Consider the following 12,796-nt stretch of genomic DNA (forward strand, 5'->3'; position numbering starts at 1 on the left):
TATGCAATAGTGGTTCCCCACCCCCCAAAAAAAAGTTGGTCAAGAAGCAGATTCATTTTGAGAGACAAGGTCAAGATTTGTTCCTCCTGTTAGATATATTGAAAAACAGTAATAGTATATTGTGCATTTATGGTCCCATCTTAACATATTTCCTTTTAAGTTAAGATTTATTGGTTTTGATGGAACCTACTTTTTAAATTGCAACCGTAAATAAGATAAAAAAAAAGCTTTTAGTTTTGGCTGACAGAGATTCAGAGACTTCCCTGGGTTTTGAATCAGGTATTGTACAATGTCTTCACCTGAAGCCTTTGCAAAAATTTCTAAACTATAAAGAAATTGTTGCTGAATGGTTGAAGTATAGTATAGGAACTATTGATTCCAAAATAAGTCTGATTAAAATTAGCTTCAAAATACTGCAGTCAAAGAACCATAAATCTGTTTTATGCCATCAAGTCCAACCCTTTGCTCATTACAGAAATCAAAATTAAGTCTTAGACAAATGACTGTGTAACATCCTTTCAGTTATTGAGATATGCTGTCACATATCTCCAGATATGCTGTGACCATCTTCTCACAGTTCCTGGAGGTTGTGGGGGCCTAGATGGGGGACAACAGGTATCAACTTAACCCTGGGAAGACCAAATGGCTTTGGATACACAGGGTTCTGGGATCTGGGACTTTCTCATCTTTGACTCTGGATGGGGTGGCACTGCCCCAGAAAGATCTGGTCACTTTGGGGTTCTCCTGGATTTGCAACTCCTACTTGAGAAGCAGGTGGCAGTTGTGATTAGGAGAACCTTGCACAACTTCATGTTGTGCACCAGTTGTGGCATTTCCTGGATCAGGATTCTCTGTGCTCAGTTGTTCAGTCCCTGGTCAGCTCATGGTTGGACTATTATAAAACACTATACATGGGGCCAGGGGTGAAATGCTACCAGAGATTGGGGCTGGTTCGCCATACCAGTAGCAACTGCTGGCTGGCCACGCCCCCGAACCGGACCATGGCCCGCAGCCCTGCCATGCTTCCCTGCCTTCCATGTGACCTTCCTGTGGCCAGCTTGCAAAGGCAGGCAAGTGGAAGGCCACATGGAAGGCATACAAGCATGGTAGGGCTGCGGGAAAGGGAGCTAGCAGCTTACCCCTCACAGCCCTGCCATGCTTGCCTGCCTTCCATGCTGCCAAACTCATTGTTCAGAACACCAGTGATCTAAGGAAACGTCTTCAAACTCTTCAAGATCAACTTTAAGAGTGCCGAGAAGCTGACAGCAAAAGTAGCGGCAGCGGGGGCGACAGGGGCAGGTGTGTGTGTGTGTCCCTCTGTGGTCCTCCTCTCCCAGGTGACAGCCAGGGCTTCGCTGCCTCCTCTTTTCCTCAGAGGGGCAGTGTATGCCTCCAAGTCCTTGCGGAAGGAGGGACACATACACGCCCCTGTCACCCCCCTGCCGCCACCACTACTTTTGCTGTTGGCTTAAAGTCAATCTGGAAGAGCTGGAAGACATTTCCTTAGGTCGCCGCAAACTCATTGTTGGGAGCATCAGTGATCTAAGGAAACATCTTCTTACACCTTCTCCTCCCCATTCCCCTTCCCATTTTTCCATTTCTGTGCCTGGATTCTGCTTCTTACACCTTCTCCTCTCCATTCCCCCCTCCCCTTTTCCATTTCTGTGCCTGGATTCTGCTTCTTACACCTTCTCCTCTCCATTCCCCCGTCCCCTTTTCCATTTCTGTACCTGGATTCTGCTAAGTACACCTTCTCCTCCCCATTCCCTTCCCCCTCATTCTTCCATTTCTGTGCCTGGATTCTGCTTCTGAAAGAGAAGGCTCCAATGTTCGCTTGGGTGGCAGAGGGAAACTCAAAGCATTGGGGGCTGCAGAAGGGCAGAACATGCTTCAAAATGTGCAGCTCCTGGCTCTAACAGTGAGTGACGTCAAGTTGGCCATGCCCACCCAATCACATGCCCAACAAGCCACGCCCATCAAGCCACACCCACAGAACTGGTAGCAAACATTTTTACATTTCACCCCTGCATGGGGCTACCCTTGAACAGCATTCGGAAGCTACAGAGTGCAGCAGAGCGTTACAGAGTGCAGCAGAGTGCAGTGCAGTTTTGGGCATCCATAGAAATGTCCCAGTAACACCACTGTTCCACAAGCTGCATTGGTTACCAGTCTGAGCCCTGGCAGGATTACGCTCCAGACATCTAGACATCCAGCTTGCCAGGCAGAACAGGAAAAATTGGGCTTGGTTTACCTGTAATTGTGAAAATAATGGGTTTTAAACATCTAATGAAACTTTCAGTTTCTATTGATTCCATTTTAACTGAATCTGATCTGCATAATTATGGATGAGTTTCCTCCCAAATTACCATGTGTACAAATAGCTTTTTATGGTTTTTAAAAATGTAATACCTAATCTTAACCAAAAATTGCACAGAAATAAAACATAGTTAGAAGACAAAGAAACAAAAAATAAACACAAAGAATAAACATACTAAAGCACATGAAAAATATTTTCAGAGACTATTCTTCCTTTCCCTTCCAATTCTCCACAACTGCTAATCTCTTCTTAAATAGCGGTTTGCATTGAACGTTAAAAATTGGAGATTATTGCTTATAACAGTTTAAGTCATTTCATTTGCTATTTTAAATTAGGTCTTTCCTAGAAACCATATTCCAATGTCTAAATTTGCCTATCATGTATAAGGAGCTATTGCTGCTGTCCGTTCCCACAGAGAGGGTCTCCTCAGGGTGCCATCAGCCAAGTTATGTCGGCTGGCGACACCCAGGGGGAGGGCCTTCTCTGTGGGAGCCCCAACCCTGTGGAATGAACTGCCCCAGGAAATACGTAAGATCTCCGACCTCCGGGTGTTCCGCTGCGCACTGAAGACCCTGTTGTTCCGCCAGGCAGGGCTGTCAATATAATAATTTTAAATTGGGGTATTTTAATTTTTGGGGTTTTAAATCGGCCAAATCTATTTAATTATTTTAATTTTTAATTATTGTTGTGTCTTGTGTTTTTAAATTGGCTGTACACCGCCCTGAGTCCTTCGGGAGAAGGGCGGTATAGAAATAAAATTATTATTATTATTATTATTATTATTATTATTATTATTATTATTATTATTATTATTATTATTATTATTATTTAGTTGCACTTTCATTATGAATATAAACTGTCAGTTTTGCCATTGTTGCATATTCTCCAATTTTTGTCTCCCAATTTTGTATCATCGCATGTTGTGCAAATTTATTCTTAGTATGTCACCATATATTTTAGTAGATTATTATGCTACTTGTTTACATTTTCTGGAATTATTCCAAATATGGATGTTTATGGATTTCAGTTCAAATTTTATTTTTAATTTTTTTTAAAGTTTTGATAATATGTGTTGATAAACTGTTTTGATGTATTTCTTTCCTTCCTTATGAGATTTTTTTGCACAATCATCATGTGTTAAAAAGTTGCTTCTTTATTATGGCATTTCTAGAAATATTTCCACAAGTTCTGTGAGATATTTCAATAGCAAGTTATAAATATGTTCCAATAAGTGATCATAATTCTGTATATGTATTTTTGAATTCTGTTCATTTTTAATCAGAGCCCTCTTTTCTTGGGGTCTCCTTATTCTTCCAGCAATGTATAACACATACATAATAAATTCCTACTTTTATTATGTGATTTTTATTTTGTTGTTAATCTGTTTTCTGAGCCTGAATATACCAAATTAGCACATTCTTGCTGTGGGTAAGAATTTGACGGTGAGGCTAACAATAAAATTACCAGATTTATTCTAAAATTCCATGTTTTTAACAAACTTTGTTTTATAATATGTCCCTTCAAATTCTCTTCTTTTGTTTCTTTGTACCATAAATACAATGAAGTTGGCTATGTCAACTCCTTCCAAATTGATGTTTTGTTATTTAGAGATTTCTTTATTCTATTATCCATGATAAACAGCTTGCTTGATAATGTAATTTAAGATTAGGAAAGGCAAGTTCACTTCTATTGAGTCTTGAAAATTTTGAAACTTGTTTTTTTCCTCACCCCACATGAAAGTTTTTGTCTTGACACTAGAATTAGTAAAATAAGTACATCATTTTTATTGTTACAATAAGTTGTAGCCAAAAAAGTTTTTAAGTTTTTCCATCCATTGAGATCTTGTATTCTTTCTTTACATAATTTATTGTAATTGTTTTCAAATATGTCTTTTTTATATCCTGTCAAATAAAGTTCTAAATATTTCACTGGATTGTATATATACTTATTTAGTGCACTATGAGTCTGAAAACAAAATGGTGTTACCTCAGCTCTCTTCTAAACAAAAGTGAGGCCAGCAGGATTTTAGGATTGTAGCTAATGTCTCTTAATGATTAATGACTCTGAAATTGTTAACTATCAAACAATGTATCATATCAGCAATATTAAAGGAATGAGAGTTTAGTAAGAAGAAAATGTCTAAACTTTCATATGTTTAACATACATACACAAGGGAGATATCAAACTATTTATTTTTTATTTAAATGTATAAGTCTGTCCAAATTAAGGAGATTCTTTGTGGAATATTCAACATTAAGAACCGTGGTGGCACAGCGGTTAGAATGCAGTACTGCAGGCTACTTCTGCTGACTGCCAGCAGTATGGCAGTTCGATTCCCACTAGCTCAAGGTTGACTCAGCCTTCCTCCTTCTGAGGTCAGTAAAATGAAGACCCAGATTGTTGGGGACAATATGCTGACTCTGTAAACCGCTTAGAGTGAGCTGTAAAGCACTGTGAAGTGATATATAAGTCTAGGTGCTATTGCTATTCTTATTTTTCTTATTCAATCAATTCTATGAATAAAGCAACCAGAATTAAACTTTCTAATTTTTTATTACCAAGAATGCCTTCCAGCTCGGAAGGAATTTTTTGTATGGAGAATATTTTTTATCAATCTTAGCCTCCAAAACCAATGTGTTTCTCAAGGGTTTCAATTTAACCTTAAATGAAATTGTATTATGTAAAGCAGATTTCTGAATTTATTATAAGAAGGGAATGAGAAAAGTTAATCCATCTCTAAATTTTAGGGCAATGTAACACTGCAACTTTGAGATACTTTTATTAACATTTTTGTAACTTGTATTATTTATATCTTTATTTAAACAATACCAGATTTTAAAAGATGATTGGTTACATCCTCTTTGTTACCTGCTTTAATATTTTTCATTTTGAAGGACTAGCATTATAAATTGCAGTAATTGTCAGAATGGACTGCCTAATTTAAATAATACCCCAATACAGTTCTTTCCATTTCTACTTGCAGGACTTAATTTCTCATTCCCCAATCATTTTAACTGTTCTTCTCGGAATCTCTTCCAATATCTATGGTTACTTTTATTTCTGAAGAAAAAGAAGTTCTCAATCAAGAGAGAATTAGGTAAAATGCAGTAAGACTGAACAAAAAATATTTTGTCACTGTATAATTACTCCCAGTATTAAATTCTTACCAGCAGTATAAAGTTATCATTATTGGCTTTATATTTTTACACCTGAAATATAAAACCAAAGGTATTTTAAAAATTGACAATCCAGTTAAATAAATACATAACGTGTAACATAGGACTATAAATAAATAAAGGTATTTTGAAAAGTTAACGTTTTATCAAAAGAAATGTCTAATACAGCCTTTCTCAACTGCAGCTAGGGGTTCTGTGAGAGATTGTGATTTTAAAAAGAGGAATTTTTAAAAAAATTTGTGCATTGCACATATTTGTTTATTTATATTTCATATTATAAACTGCCCATTTCCCTCAAAGAAGGATTCTGGGCAGTGCATAATAAAACATTAAAATATTTAAAATGTATATAAAAATTAAAATGTTAGACTTAAAATTTTGGAATTAAAAATGTAAAAGTTATAAAAAAAAATTAAGGAGGCAAGAATAATTAAACGCCATTAAAAATTTGTTGACAAAGGCAAAGGGAGGGTTCTCATGGCCCCAATCAATTCCATAACTGTGTGCTCCTTTGGGCTCCTCATGCAAGGCTGCCTAGCCCTATTTTAACCTCTTTTCAGAAGGCCAAGAAAGTGGGGCCCTGTCTCATCTCTGGAGCAAGAATGTTCCATAGTGTGTGGGCAATGGCAGAGAAGATGCCCTTTCTAGATCCCACCAAATTTCTTTAACTGACGGGGTCTGCAACATACCTTCTCTGCCTGATAGGGTAAGACAGGGCGATGGGATGGGATGAACCCGGTTCCTTAGCTAATCCGGTCTTTTGCAGGCTTTTAAGCACTGTGATTGAATTGTTAGCTGTTGTAAACATTGCAACTTGTAGACTGTGTAGATTAAAAGTGAATTCTAGTATGAAGTTTTTGTATTTTTTGTGATTTTTCACAGGAGTTCCCTAAGATCTGAAAATTATTTCAAGGATTCTTCCAGACTAAAATGGTTGAAAAAGACTGATATAAAGATAGGAGACATCATGAGGGTACACATTTGTAAGTATTTTTAAACTAATGGTTTGTTTTTAATTTATTCAAAATATAAGTAACTACATCAGTGCTTATTTCCAAACTAATCTTCAGGGCAAGCATAGCTCTGTTCATCCAAAATTAGGCTTTGCATTCTTGACTAGTAGAGCTCAGTTCTTAAGTTGCAATCTTTAAATTGATCCACATCATTGTATGATCTGAAATATTTTCTAAATTCATTACTCATTTCTTATTGTGATCCTAAGAACTGGTTATATAGACACATAATCAGAATTAATGTTGGACTTTTAAAATAATATGGATTTATAGGATATTTATCAGCTTTTTTATTTCTGATCATGTCCTTTTCACTTAATTCATCTTTGCCTTCATATTTACTAAGTTTTCATTGCTATTAATAGCTATACTACATCTGCAGATATTTGCTTTGCTGATCTTAACCAGTAAGAATTTTATTTTCAAAATTAGTGACATTTTTATAATATCAACCTAAAATATGCTCATCAACTTAACACTCCGGTGTATAAAATTCAGTGAGCATGTCTATTAAGACTCTTCCAACTTACGATTTCATACAATTCTATTAAAATTTTGAGAAGCAACTTTTATTGAGTTCAGTAGTTTGTAGCCTTATACTCATTTGTGTATCCTGTATAAAGAATGAGACGATGGTGCCTTAAAGTGATGTTCATTCAAAGACCTCTGGTTTCAGACTTGGAGCACAATTCTACCAAAGTTAAACACTGTACTAGATGAATTAGTTTGGGCTGATTTATTATTGTTCTTTGTTCGGTTTTTTGGTTCCCACTGATTTTGTTGGAAAATAAATTTTAGAATGCACTCCCTGCTGAATTGATATTATTTCATGCCATAAAGAAACCAGTAATCAGTGGCATCAAAAGTTCTAATAAATAAATAGAAGGGATTATTTAATTTTGGGTGGATGTACTACTTGATTTCCTATGGTATTATTAAGTAGCTTCGGATACTTTGCCAGATTTAGTCTTCATTTTACAGTGGTGTGATGGACTACAATGATGTGATAGTTTCCAAGAAGGACGGAGCACATTCTAAGGACAGGTAAGATAAGAGACAATATTTCCTGGACCTGGATAGGAGCAGAGGAAGGCAGTTAGGATTACCACTCCCTAGAATTTCCCAGATATATTCATTAGGGTGAGAGTAGTAAAATCTTAGTCTAGAAAATTTTATCCATTGGTTTGAACAAATAAAGAAATGAATTTTGGATGGATCATTCAGTGTTGCCTTTGGGCTGGGCACAAAATGTTCCCTCTATGGGATTATATGAATAAGAACACAGGAAGAGCCCTGCCACCTCAAACAGTATTCCTACAGTGTTGTATCAAATACCTAAAAGAAGTCCAGAATTAAAGTAATGAATTCTTTTCCCTTTTGTTCCTTTCCTAGACAGTGGTAAGTAGAGTCAAAATGCTTCTGAATCTACAAAAGTGCTTTTAGCTATTATGATATAGGTTGTTTTCCATGAATTGCATAATCTTTTTTAAAAGTATCTTTTGCACTATTGGCCATCTGGACAGGTTTTGTATTCCTTTCTTCTGCTTGAATCTCCCATCAGTTTTACAAGATGACAAGATGTTCACAAGATGTTATTATCACACAGGCACAGACACAAACTACCCTCTATCTGCTTTCTTCAGAGAAAATGATACTACAGTACTGGTAACAGATATTTTTGCTGGCATCTAGATCTGCATAATAAAATGTTTATTTTGTCCCATACCTTTAAACTGACTTTATGGAAGCAGAAACAGAAAAGCAGAAACAAAAAAATATTTAATTTTGTAGTAAAGTACAAAAATGGTTTCTAGTTCAAATCTTGGTAACATTTTGTTTATAAACATTCCCATCAGATAAAACAAAACATTTTACAAAGCAAATGTTACTTTACTATAAAGTGTGGCTTAGTTCTGTAGCCAACTCATAATTGTTCTTATTCTGATATTTCACTCTGGAACTAATGAAATTATTATTTAACATAACTTTTATGTTAAGGTTTTAAATTAAATTCTGCTTCTATTTCATTTCTTATCATTTACATTCATTCATTCATTCATTCATTCATTCATTCATTCATTCATTCATTCATTTTAGTTATAGTCTATTCCACAACTAAAATTGGCTCTCAAAGTAATTTGTAAAGCAAAGCTTACAAATAAATTCACATGCATATATTTCATATGTGAAAAAAACCTACCCTCTAGCTATTCATGATACATTCCTGATTCCAGATTCAATCATCCCGAAGAAGGGGGAAAAGGGATAGTAGATAGATGCAATGTTTGCTTTATGGGAAAAATACCTAACTGTAGAAGCAAAATTTTCCTTAATGTGAAATTTATTAGCTAACAGTTACTTGTTTAGTCATTTTCATTCTTCGTTGTTCTGAACTAGATAGTTTTCCTACATTTTGAAATAAAATGAAAGTTTTGTCTCTAGCTCCAATAATTTTACCAAGTGTTTTGACCATTTCCATTAGGTGTGGTATTAGTTTCTTTTAACCAGAATTTGGCACTGATTTCTATTTTAAAATATTTGTTCTGCTGCTTTGTTCTCTGTCAAGAATAATTTGATCAAGTTATGCTCCATCGTTATCATGTCTGAACATGATACATTTAACAACTTGTGATGACTATAAAACTAGTAGTGCAAAAGAACATAGATAAACTGAGAAAAAATATTTAAGGTTATACTTAACCCCTTTCTATTGGCACTGTTTCCTGATGAAGTTGCACATGCTTTATCTTCATTCAAAGCCATTACACGCTGCACTCTTACCTGCCCTTAGTTTTAGAAAGACTATGTTGCTAAATGTCATTGGTATTTGTTGTTCCACTTGTAGTGTTAAAAATGTCCAGTTCCATCCTCTTCTTTCAGAGGTTTATTTTTAGCTGACTCAGTCTTTCCATCCATTACTGCTTAGGGACTTGAAATATAGTACTTTTTAAAGTCTATCTCTGGAGAAAAGCAATCCAAATCTGACAGCACAGTGTGTTAAAGAAGCAGCAAATGCGATCTTAAACAAGAACTAGCGAACACTTCACAAGCTAGAGGTCCTTTCTTTTATTAGTTTCTCCCAACAATTATTGTGAAGCACAAAAGACAAGAAGTTCATGCCACATTACTTTTTGGCACACACTGTCCAACTTCCTGTTTTACCAAAATAGCTGATAGTTACCTATATTGTACTGCAAGATTGTTTGTGCTTTAAAATGCTTTCACCAACAAAATATTTGTCATTTCTGACAAATACTTTATAGCTGACATCACTTTTCTAGACATAATAGTGATTGTAACCATTGGATGTTGTCAGGGACTCTTTTTCCCCACTGGAGTATTATGTATATTATGAATCAAATACATTTTGTTATGAAGTGTATTTTATAGCAAAACAAAATTAAACAATACTATAAGAAGTGGGCACATTACAACTTTTTGGTACTTATCTTACAGACAGCAGTCCTAGTAGTGCAGATAAGCTTGTATCACAAATTAGCAGTTTGTTAAACTGAAGTGAGTGTTAAATATAGATTAAGTTATACCTTCTCTCCCTTCGATTTCTATTGGGTCTTATATTTGATCTTTCCATAGTCAATATGCACCAAATACTTGTATCTTTTCATAATATTACCAGAATTTTTCAGGAATATATCTAAACCTGGATACATTTGATCTTCCTTTTTTACTACAACATGTTTCTGATGTCATGCACAATGTACGTTTCACTTTGATAGTTTTAATAGTTAAGCAGAAAGATGATTTTAACATTCTCTTAAATAATACCTATTAATGTTCTCTTAAACTACCAGGGGACTGGAAAAGAGCTGATGTGGTTCCCATCTTCAAAAAAAAAAAAGGGGGGGGGAGGCTCTCCCCAGAAATTATAAACCAATCAGTATAACATCAATACCTGGGAACATATTGATAAAAATAATCAAAAAACAGAATTGTGAACATCTAGAATCAAATAAAGTTATAACTAGTAGCCAGCATGGGTTTGTTAAAAACAGATCATGCCAAACCAATTCATTCTTTCATTCTTTGACATAGTAGACCAGTGAAATGCAGTGGACATAGTATATTTAGACATAGTATATTTAGACTTCGGCATTTGACAAATAGACCACAACCTATTTCTTGGTAAGCTAGAAAAATGTGGGATAGACAGCATCCCCACCTGATGGGTTTATAACTGGCTGACAAACTGTACTCAACGAGTAGTCCTTACATCTATATGGAGATAAGCAGTGAGGTACCACAAGGTTCTATCTTAGGCTCTTCAATATCTTCATAAATGAGATATATGAGGGAATAGAAGGGGAATTCATCAGATTTGCAGATGACACTAAGCTGGCAGGAATAGCAAACATCCCAGAAGACAAGCTCAGGATCCAAAAAAATCTTGACAGACTTGAACAATGGCCGTATCCAGCAACATGAAATTTAATGCAAAGAAAAGCAAGGATTTAAACTTGGGCAGGAAAAAGCAAAAGTACAAGTACAGATTAGGCAAAACCTGATTCAAAAACTAACTGAGAGGGTCCTTGGAGTCCTAGTGGACGATCACTTAAACATGATTCTGCAGTGTGTGGTGGCAGGCAAAAAAAGCTAATACAATCCTTGGCTGTATGAACAGAGGCATAGAATCAAAGTCATGTGAAGTATTAGTACTGTTTTATAAAGCCTTAGTAAGGCCACACCTGGAATACTGTATCCAGTTTTGGTCACCACATTACAAAAATGATGTTGAGACTTTGGAAAAAGTGCAAAGAAGAGCAACTAAGATGATTAAAGGCCTGGAGACTAAAATATATGAAGAACAGTTGCAGGATATGGTTTGGGAGTCTAGAGAAAAAAGGACTGGGGGGGACATGATAGCAATATTCCAATATTTCAAAGGTTGCCACAAAGAGGAGCGGGTAAATTTATTTTCCAAAGCACCAATGGACAGGACAAGAAACAATGGGTGGAAACTAATCAAGGAGAGAAGCAATCTGGAATTAAGGAGAAACTTCCTAATAGTGAGGACCAGTGGAATAGTTTGCCTTCAGAAGTTGTGGGTGCTTCATCACTGGAGGTTTTTTAAGAAGAAAAGAGACTGCTTGAGCAGGGGGTTGGACTAGAAGACCTCCAAGGTCCCTTCCAGCTCGACGATGGTGATGATATGATGATGATGATTAATCTGTAATTGTTTTTTTTTATCCTTATTTTATATAGCAATTGTACAAAATCATTTGACCATTTGGTGAAAGACTTGATGAATAGGCAATAGAAAACCTCAAAAGAGTATAAAGAGTATAAAACAAAACAAATAAATTTATCCATCTTGGATGCAGAGAATGCATGAGTAAATTTAAGATGATGAATTCAGGGGGGAAAAAGTTTAATATCCCTTTAAAAACTTTTCATTAGTTTGATGTAATTCTCCTTAATAAATATCTATTAAAGCAGAAAGTACCTGCAAATGCAAAAATAGCATGAAAAAAATAGCACGATCAAAGAGAAATGCATTTATTAATTTAATAATACATTAATTTAATACAAATTAATAATTAAGATGTTTATTTAATTGTATATAGGGTTATATCAATTTGGTATTGGCAGTAAAAGTGCATCGTGCATTTTTTTCTAATATTGGACACAAGACAGAAGATTAGAGGTATTTTTGGGAGTATTGAAACAAAAGGACCTGTTCCCCTTGACTCAAAAACAATATAAACATGCTCTGGCAACACAATTTGTCCCTCTTGCCCCATGTGGTTGCCCTTCTGTTGTTCTCAGCTCAGAAGAGAGACAATTTTAAGTCATAAGCTATACAGGTTCCTGGCCACCTTTTAGTGCAGCCATTTCTCTCCCACAGTTTGCCCTACCCATTAGCACTTGGCTTCGGAGTTCTTTTCGTGCCCATTATCTCCCCTTGCCCCATCTCTCTTTTTGACACCAATTTCTTTCCAGGTTTCCAACAAAATAAAGGAGAGAGGAGAGCAGCCAGCCACTATTTCATTTGGGGAAGGCAAGGAAGAATGTTTGTGTTAATGCACTTTAACAGTATTGTGGAATGTATCTTTACCTTCAAATGCAGCAGCTGCAACTTTTCCATCACTGTAGTGTCTAGAAAAATAACAATGGATGCTAAACTGGGCTTTTTTGGCTTATTTATAGTTTCCCTGTGTGAAGTTTTCCCCTCCCACTGAACTAAGAGTAATTTCAGTTAGGTACCTCTCTAGTTACATAATCATGGCAAAATCTGCTTCTCTCCTTCTGGAACTCTTTTTTGTTTTTCCATT

This window comes from Pituophis catenifer, unplaced genomic scaffold (genome assembly GCF_029215685.1).
Source record: "Pituophis catenifer annectens isolate HBS135680 unplaced genomic scaffold, rPitCat1.0.hap2 SCAF_2, whole genome shotgun sequence".
NCBI classification, from domain to species: domain Eukaryota; kingdom Metazoa; phylum Chordata; class Lepidosauria; order Squamata; family Colubridae; genus Pituophis; species Pituophis catenifer.